The sequence below is a fragment of the Sorghum bicolor genome, chromosome 8 (genome assembly GCF_000003195.3).
Source record: "Sorghum bicolor cultivar BTx623 chromosome 8, Sorghum_bicolor_NCBIv3, whole genome shotgun sequence".
In the NCBI taxonomy this organism is placed as follows: Eukaryota; Viridiplantae; Streptophyta; class Magnoliopsida; order Poales; family Poaceae; genus Sorghum; species Sorghum bicolor.
Window position 1 is genome coordinate 16,725,800 of NC_012877.2, and position 8,896 is coordinate 16,734,695.

Here is an 8,896-nt window from a genome sequence, read left to right on the forward strand (position 1 = left end):
CCGGTGCCCTAAGCGTTTTGCAGAACTCTCTGGGTAAGGGACCGAACGCTCTGAGTGATTGCGGTGGTAAGAGTCCGGTGCCCTATTCGTTTGCGGAGCTCTCTACGTATAAGTCCATTGAGGACCAGACGAGTCCGGTGTGGACTCACTATGAGTCCAGTGCTGGGGCCATAGGGAGACTCACGTTGGCGGAAACAGTTTGGATTTCAAACGGTCGAAATGTTCAAGGCACCGGACGCGTCTGTTTTAACATGAAGAGCGTCCGGTGGCCCCAATTTCTTCCCAGTGAAAGAGCCAACGGCTCTATTTGTTTGAGGGGTCTATAAATACGTGTTGGCCAGCTTTGGGGCTGTTTTTTCTTGGCATTCTAGCATACTTGACATCCTTGTGAGCCTAAGCAAACACCTCCCACTCATCTCCTTCATAGATTATTCATCTTTGTGAGACTGGGAGTGATTCCAAGTGCATTTGCTTGAGTGATTGCATCTAGTGGCACTTGGGGATCGATTTGGCTGCGGTTTTCTTGTTACACTTGGTGGTTGCCACCACCTAGATGGCTTGGACGAGTGGAGGAGCATTGGCACGAGTTGGTGATTGTTCGTGGCTATCTCCCGGTGATTGTGAGGTGTCTTGTACCTTCCCTGGCAGAGAGCCAAAAGGTAACTCTAGGGGATTGCTCGTGTCATTGAGTTACCTCACTTGCGGGTCGGTTCTTGTGGTGTCTTAGTGAGGACGAGGTTCGCTACACCTCTTAGCCGCTGAACCACTAAGTGTTGGTCGACACAACGATGACGTAGCGTGCCGGCAAACATGTGAACCTCGGGTGGAAATTGTGTGTCTCCATTGTGATTGTTCATTGGATTTTTCCTGGTGATTGGACTTCATATTATTGATTGGTTCATCCCCTCTATGCGGCGGTATAAAGATCAAACCATCTCTTTTTACATTCCCACAAACTAGAGTAGCTTACTTACTTGTATAGAAACTTTAGGTAGCTTTCTAGTGTAAGTAGTGACATAGCCCTTGTTTGCCTAGTGATAATATCAACTAGAATTGTTGGATAGGTGGCTTGCAAACACCCCTTTAGAGCTAGAGCAAAAAGCTTCGCTTTGTTATTTACTAACCTCTTGCTCTAGCGAGTTTGTAGAATTTTTAAATAGGCTATTCACCCCCCCTCTAGCCATATTAGGACCTTTCACCTTGGCCATAATGTTGACGCTTGATCCAGTGTAATTGACAGTCTTATTGAAGGAGCATCTGTTGATGGAGCATTGAATGGTCGGGACACCTGGGTTGTCTTTCTTCATCAAATGCGGAGACTTGAGTAGGTAATCATACTCCTTGTATACTGCAGTGACCATCCTTGCTGTCTCCATCTTCTGGTCCTTCTTATTGCCCTTATCCTTGGTCTTGGTCTTGTTCTGGGTTTTGCTCTTGTTCCTTCCATCGACAGTTTCCTATTGTGCAGGGAATGCCAATGCCTTATCTTTGAAAGAAAAGACTTCTCTCTTGCCCTTAATATTGATACTGATCTTGGTAGTGCTGGAGTAGATAATGGCTCTAGCAGTGTTCAAGAATGCTCGTCCCAGAATAATGGGCGACCTCTGATTAGTACTAGTGTTCACTATCATGAAGTTTGTAGGTATGTACGAGTTGCCTACTCACACGTAGATGTCTTCCATGATTCCCATGGGATAGCAGAGTGACTAGTCTACAAGCTGCAAACATATGGTTCTATATGATAAAGGACAATGAATAGTTTTTCATATATTACCTTAGGCATGATGTTGACACTTGCACTGAAGTCACAGAGTGCCTCGTTGAAGTTTGTACTACCAATGGAGATTAGAACAATTGGTCTCCCTAGATCACCTTTCTTCTTTGGTAGAGTCCAATCAATCCATGTCCCTCTAGGAGGATCATTCCAATAGCTTCCTGCATTAAATATGTCTACAAGATTTGCAGTTTCTAATTCTCCTAATTGTCTTAGAATCTTACCTTGGTCATTGGCAGAAGCAAAGTGAGCAAGCTATTGCAACTAAGATTTTAGCATCTTATTAAAGCTAAGCTGATTCTTGATAGCATTGGAAAAACTTTCCATTTTTTATATCGACTGATTCTAAAGTTTTATCATTAGATGCTAACCTCTTAGATAGACTATCCATTAACTTGCCTTGATTAAGCACTAACTCTCTTAAAGGTGGTTGATTGTTATTATTGTAAGAATTATTACCTTGGTAATTACCTAAGTAGTTAGATCGTTGTTACTGGTTCTAGCCCTAGTTTTGCTAAGGACAGTAGTAGTAGTTGTTGTTGTTGTTGATGATGATGATGTAGTTTACGTTCTTCGTCAGCTCTGGGCAATTGGTACCTCTATGCTCAGTTTCTCCACACTCTTCACAAGTCATGTCTAAACCATTAATGTGTATGACTTCCTTCTTCTCAACGGCTCTCTCATCGAGCCTTTTCATTAGCAAGTCCATCTTGGCAGCTTGCATGTCTATCTCCTTAAGCTGGTGCATTCCTCCACCTCTCTTACAGGTTTGAGAACTCTCTTCACTCCAACCTTGACTGGAGGCCATCTTTTCCACAAGAGTAGTGGCTTGAGTTATGGTAAGTGATAAGAATGCACCTCTAGCAGTAGCATCCATGGTTTCACGAGTGCTATTGCTGAGCCCATGATAAAATGTCTACATGAGCAGCCAATTCTCCATCCCATGATGAGGACACTCGAGTATGTAGTCTTGAAAGTACTCCCAGGCTTCTAGAACTGTCTCATCATGTTGTTGCTGAAAACTTGATATCTTTCCATAGAGAGCATTGGTCTTGCCCATTAGAAAGAACTTCACTATGAAATTGGTGGAACATAGTGCCCACATAGTGTTCTTCTCCTTGTTGGTGTAGAACTAGTGCTTTGCTCTCCCCAAGTGTGAGAATGGAAAGAGGCGAAGTAGTATAGCATCTCTGGGGACGTCCTTGATAGTGAAAGTGTTGCAAATCAATAGAAAGTGTTAGAGATGGGTACTAGCATCTTCATGGGCCTTCCCATAGAAGTAGCTTGCTTGCACCATGTTGATTAGTGCAGGCTTGAGATCGAATGACCCATCAATGTCTGCAGCAGGTCCAGTATGGATGTTGGCCGTAGTGGGAGCTGAGAACTCATGAAGTGACTAGTCGGCCATGGCGTCAAGCTCTGGTGTCAAACTTCAAACAACAGGTCGATCTTCTAACTCAAAAGGATCCGTAAGTTGAGATGATGATATTGACTAGATTCTTCTCAACATAGCCTTAGTCTTCCTGATCAATTTTTCTGGATTATTAACAAAGTTTTCTAGGAGATCAAACCTGCTCATACATTACCATGCAAATGATATATAACATAGACAAAAGATAGGGATAAGTCTGCATGAGTGAGAAGGGAGGATGGTTCTCAATCCATTAGTGGATGTAGTGATGCTCATTATCCATTAAGCTTTCAACCTTCCCTAGCAATGGCGCCAAAAATGCTTGTTGACACCTCTAACACCACTTAAGCTAGGTTGTCATCCCTAGCATGGAGTAGAGGTGCTGGTATTAAATGTATATGCTATTCTAGAGAATGAATAAGGGATCTGCAAGCGCACAGATAATACCGATGTAGCATTTTAAGCTGGAGTAATTCAGGTATCATTATTTATATTTTTACCACTAGGAAGGAATACTTTGGATAATGGCTATGAGCACTGCATGTAGTAATGGATGAGCTTAACCATGTCTTTATCTATGTCTCATGTAGGATAAGTGTCACATAAGATAAATAATATGAATATGAATGATAGGTGGTAAAAGATAAATGAGAGCACATAACCACATATAAATATGATAATCATCTCAATAGAGTACTCTAAGTCTATAACACTAGCATGGACTAGGATGATCTACAAGAATAAATCCTAAGTATTCTAACTATAATGTCAAAGCATACAATGATTAGTGCAATTATATCTAGCATCATCGTAAGAAAAGATTATACCTATGCATAATATTACCAAGAAAGATCATGAACAGAGCAATCACTTCCCTGTAATAGTGGTGTTTTTTGGTCCCTACACTCGGGATGAGGACTACAAAGGACTCAACATGACTGTCACTCCCACGAGCTACCTCATGATCCGGACTATAGGGGGTAATCACAGATAAATACGGTCTAGGCACCTTGCCTACAAAATATCTACCACTCACCCATTGGCCCAATGAGCATGTGTTATACGATCCTATGCATAAACATAATTCTATTTTAACTATGCTAAGCATATAACCAAAGTAAAGTAAGAACAATATAACTGAGAACATAAGCAAATAGAATAAAGTCAATTCTGATATAATCAAATAGATCAAAGTCATATTCATAATAGCAAGAACTATAATGAATACTACAATGAAGAATAAGAAATTACTAAGAATGGAGATAGATTTTGACTCCAAGCTAGGGTTGACTCCTTCTAGATCTATTCCTATGTAGCTATGCTAAAGAACTTTAGAGCTCTAATTGAGATGGTGGCTCTAGGGCTTCTCTGAATTCTCTTGATGATTTGATATGAAATGAGAGAATGAATGCCTCACCTCCAGGGACTAGGGGCCCTGAATATATAGCCCCCTAGGATGCACCACAGCCCTGGATCAAACCAACCTTAGTCAAGATTACTCCTCAATGATTGTGGAGGCAAGATCCATGAAGTTGCTCCTGATTGGCTGAGGAGGTGGGGCGGCCACCCCTACCCCTTGGGCGCCCACCCAAGGGTGGCTGTCAGGTAGGTCCCACTTTGTAGGGTTGCCTTCTCATGTCTTCTAGAGTATTCCTGAGTTACCGATGTGGTCTTTTGTCTATGTACATCCGACATCTGAACCTCCTTTTGTTCTTTTTCTGATAACCCCCTGTAGAAATAGACAATCACCAAAACTCATGGAATTCTATTAGTGTAAACCTCTATAGCTAGATGATATTCTGATTTTAGTCCTTTCTCAAGTTATTTTGATGGTTTAAAAAGAGTCTTATCTACCATCAACACTCATTGGGGTTGTCTCTAACTTTCTCTAAGTCATATTTGTTATCAGGCTGCTAACAACTGGCCATGTAGTTTTTGATGAATGCTATCCTGAGCATAGCCCAATTGTCAATGGAGTTCTCCCTTAAGCTAAGATGCCATTGGTTCACAGATTGGTTAATGACGATAGGCAGATAGTTGGCCATAACAACTTTATCTCCTCCTGCTGCTCGGACAACAATCTCATACAACATTACCCACTGCTTGGGGTTTGCCTTGCCATCATAAGTGTCTAGGTCATGGAGCTTAAAGTTTCTAGGCCAGACTATAGCATGGAGCTAGTTGGTTAATGGTCAGAGGCCTAGGATATCTCTCTCGAGTGGTGGTAGGTCATGCGCGGGATCTCCAAGGGATTGATCGTATTTGCCCCTACGCTGCATCACAGTTGCGTGTCACACATCTTTGTTGTTTATGATGCAACCCTATAGGTTGACATTAGCATTGAGGCGCTCATGGAGATTGCCCCCTGATAGTAGTTCTACTTCTTGGTTGGCGTCATGACAGCCACCATGGCGATTTGCTCCTCATCTGCCTCCCTAGTCTACATCATGTCTCTCTCCATGGTCACAAGGGTTGGGTGGTTGTCTATCCATTTGCGAGCACACTTCAAAGTTGCCATCTAGCCCCTCATAGAGATATGGGTCGCCTTGACGAATTTGGTTGGTCCCCGATGCTTGGTGTTAGCTTTGGCCATGGTGACAGCTTGGACTAGTCGCTGCTATCACAGTAGGTGTTAGTCTCCCCATCCGGTTCTTGCTAACTTAGACCAGTGCAACCTTTAAATAGGCCTTGACAGCTTCAACCACCATAGATCAAGGGAGGTTCACAAGCTCATTCATGGTGATAGCAATATTGGTGCTTGGTGTCTTGTGGACTTGTTGGTCACCGCACATGTCAAATGCATCGGCTAGATCATGATGGATGTGATGTCGACCATCCCATTCGTGGCTGCTCGTGCATCATTGGCATTATCTCGGTCTACCTTGCAAGCGGCACAGTTGGCATTTCTTTCCACACATTTGGCACTCTCTTGTGGTGTCTCCCCACTGCAAGATGGTTCGTTGGTGCTAATATTGAAAATCATGCCTCTGAAGCTTGGTAGGAACACTAGGAAATCTTCCTCGAACATGGAGGTGATGGTGTGGGTCAAACCAGTGCTTGATCTAATGCCTTCCTCTGGGATCATAGAGAGTGAATCTCTTCGGATCTACCTAATTTTCACCATGTTCATGATAGGAGCAGGGTGGTTGGCCTTAGGTAGATCTAGTAAGTACAGATCTGTAACACGGCCATGTTCATTTGGATCAATGAACAGATGCGGGATAGAGTCCACATATAAGGAATCCATGTTCACCAACCCGTGCAGATAGGCGATGAGTTGCTGCTGTTAGGGCTTCGTAATCTCCTAGCCTTAGGCCAATCATGGGAGCTAGTCAGTGACAGACCATGTGCCCTTCAGGAGTCACCATGATCACCAAATTTGAATCTATAGGCCTCTGGTGGTTAGCCCAAGCAGGTCGCTCGGCCTTGTGATGATGGATGGAGTTGTAGCTATCCTCAATAGATTGATTTCTGATCAAATCTACTAAGGCAAGATTTTTTGCTAGGCCCGTGGTGACCTAGTCGATGGACTTGATCAGGTTAGAGTCATCAAGCCACCTTCGGTGGTAGTAGGGAAGTTGACAATAAGTTGCTGGAGAAGATGACTCTAAGAGGAACCTTGGGATCTGGTCTACCAAAGTTGATGTTGATTTAGTTGGTGTAGGAGGAGCCTGCATCGCCTCCATGACCTCGGTGGCACCATCGACATTGGTGGTCTAGGTGAATGACCTGATCATGAATGTTTGACGCACCACTAGGATCATGAAAGTAGGAAAGATGACCATCTATCTTGCCATGTTATCTACACACACACCTCCTACCTAGCATGCCACTATTAATGAAATATGGTCGGTAGTCTACTTAGGGGTATGCCCATGGTAGTAGATTGATCGGTGGAGGTGCATGAGACAACAAACTAGATGGTGATGCAAGACAAACACAAGGGTTTATCTAGATTTGGACTATGAATAGCAGTGTAATACCCTAAGTCCTGCGTCTTTATGGATTATATTAGTTATGTTTTGTGTCTTTTGAAGGGGTCCTAAATGGTCCTATTAATATGGCAAGAGGGGGTGAATAGACTATTAAAAAGTTCTACAGGGCACTAGAGCAAGGAGTTAGTAAATAACAAAGCAAAGCCTTTTGCTCTAGCTGTAATTGAGGGTTTGCATGCCACCTATCCCAATAATTCTAGTTACTAAGATCACTAGGCATACAAGAGCTATTTCACTATAAGCTACACTAGTGAACTAAGCTACATAAGGCAAAGAAACCAACTAAAACTAATTATACTACTTTGTAGGAATGTAAATAGAGAGGATGTGATCTTTATACTACCATGTAGAGGCAAGTGAACGATTTGATATGATGAAGACCAATTACTGGGAGAAATCTAATCAAACATAGGAGATGGACACAAAGATTTTTCTCTCAAGGTTCATGTGCTTGCTGGCATGCTTGTGCCCGTTGTGTCGACTAACACTTGGTGGTTCCGTGGCTAAGAGGTATTGCACGAACCACTACCCACAAGTGAGGTAGCTCAATAACACATGCAATCCACTAGAGTTGCCTTTGGTGCTTCATCAGGAAGGCACAATAACTCCTCACAATCATCAAGAGATGGCCACAAACAATCACCAACTCATTCCAATCCTCTTCTGGTGCCTGTTTGTATTTCTTAGCATCACTACTATAAATAGACTTTTAAATCTATCCATAGGGATACCTCAAACACCACTTAAACTAGGTTGTCATCCCTATTATGAAACAAAGGTTCTAGAAAATGAATAAGGGATCTGCAAGCGCACAGATAATATTAATGCAGCATTTTAACCGGGAGTAATCTAGGTATCGTTATTTGTATTTTTTCCACTAGGAAGGGATTGCATTGGATAATGAGCAATGAGCACTGCACTTGATCATGGAGAGCTTAACCATGTATTTATCTATCTCTCATGCAGGGTAAGTGTCACATAAGATAAATAATATGAATATGAATAATAAGTGACAAAAGATAAATGAGAGCACATAGCCACATATAAATATGATAATCATCTCAATAGAATACTCTAAGTCTATCACACTAGCATGGACTAGGACGACCTACAAGAATAAAATCCAAGTATTCTAACTATAATGTCAAAGCATACAATGATTAGTGCAATTACACCTAGCATCATCATAGGAAAAGGTTATACTTATGCATAGTGATATTATCAAGGAAGATCATGAATAGATCAATTACTTCCCTGTAATAGTGGTGCTCTATGGTCCTTATACTCGGGAGGAGGACTAAAAGGACTTAGGACTGTCACTCCTGCAATCTACCTCATGATCCGGACTATAAGGGGTAATCGCAGATAAATACGGTCTAGGCACCTCGCCTACACAATATCTACCACTCACCCATTGGCCCAATGAGTAAGCGCTATACGATCCTATGCATAAACATAATTCTAAAATTACTATGCTAAGCATATAATCAAAGTAAACTAATAAAAATATAATTGAGAACATAAGCAAATAGAGTAAAGTCAATTCTGATATAATCAGATAGATCAAAGTTATATTCATAATAGCAAGAACTAAGATGAATACTACAATGAAGAATAAGAAATTACCAAGAACAAAGATAGATCCAGACTACAAGCTAGGCTTGACTCCTTCTAGATCTAATCCTATGTAGCTATGCTAAAGAACTACGGATCTCT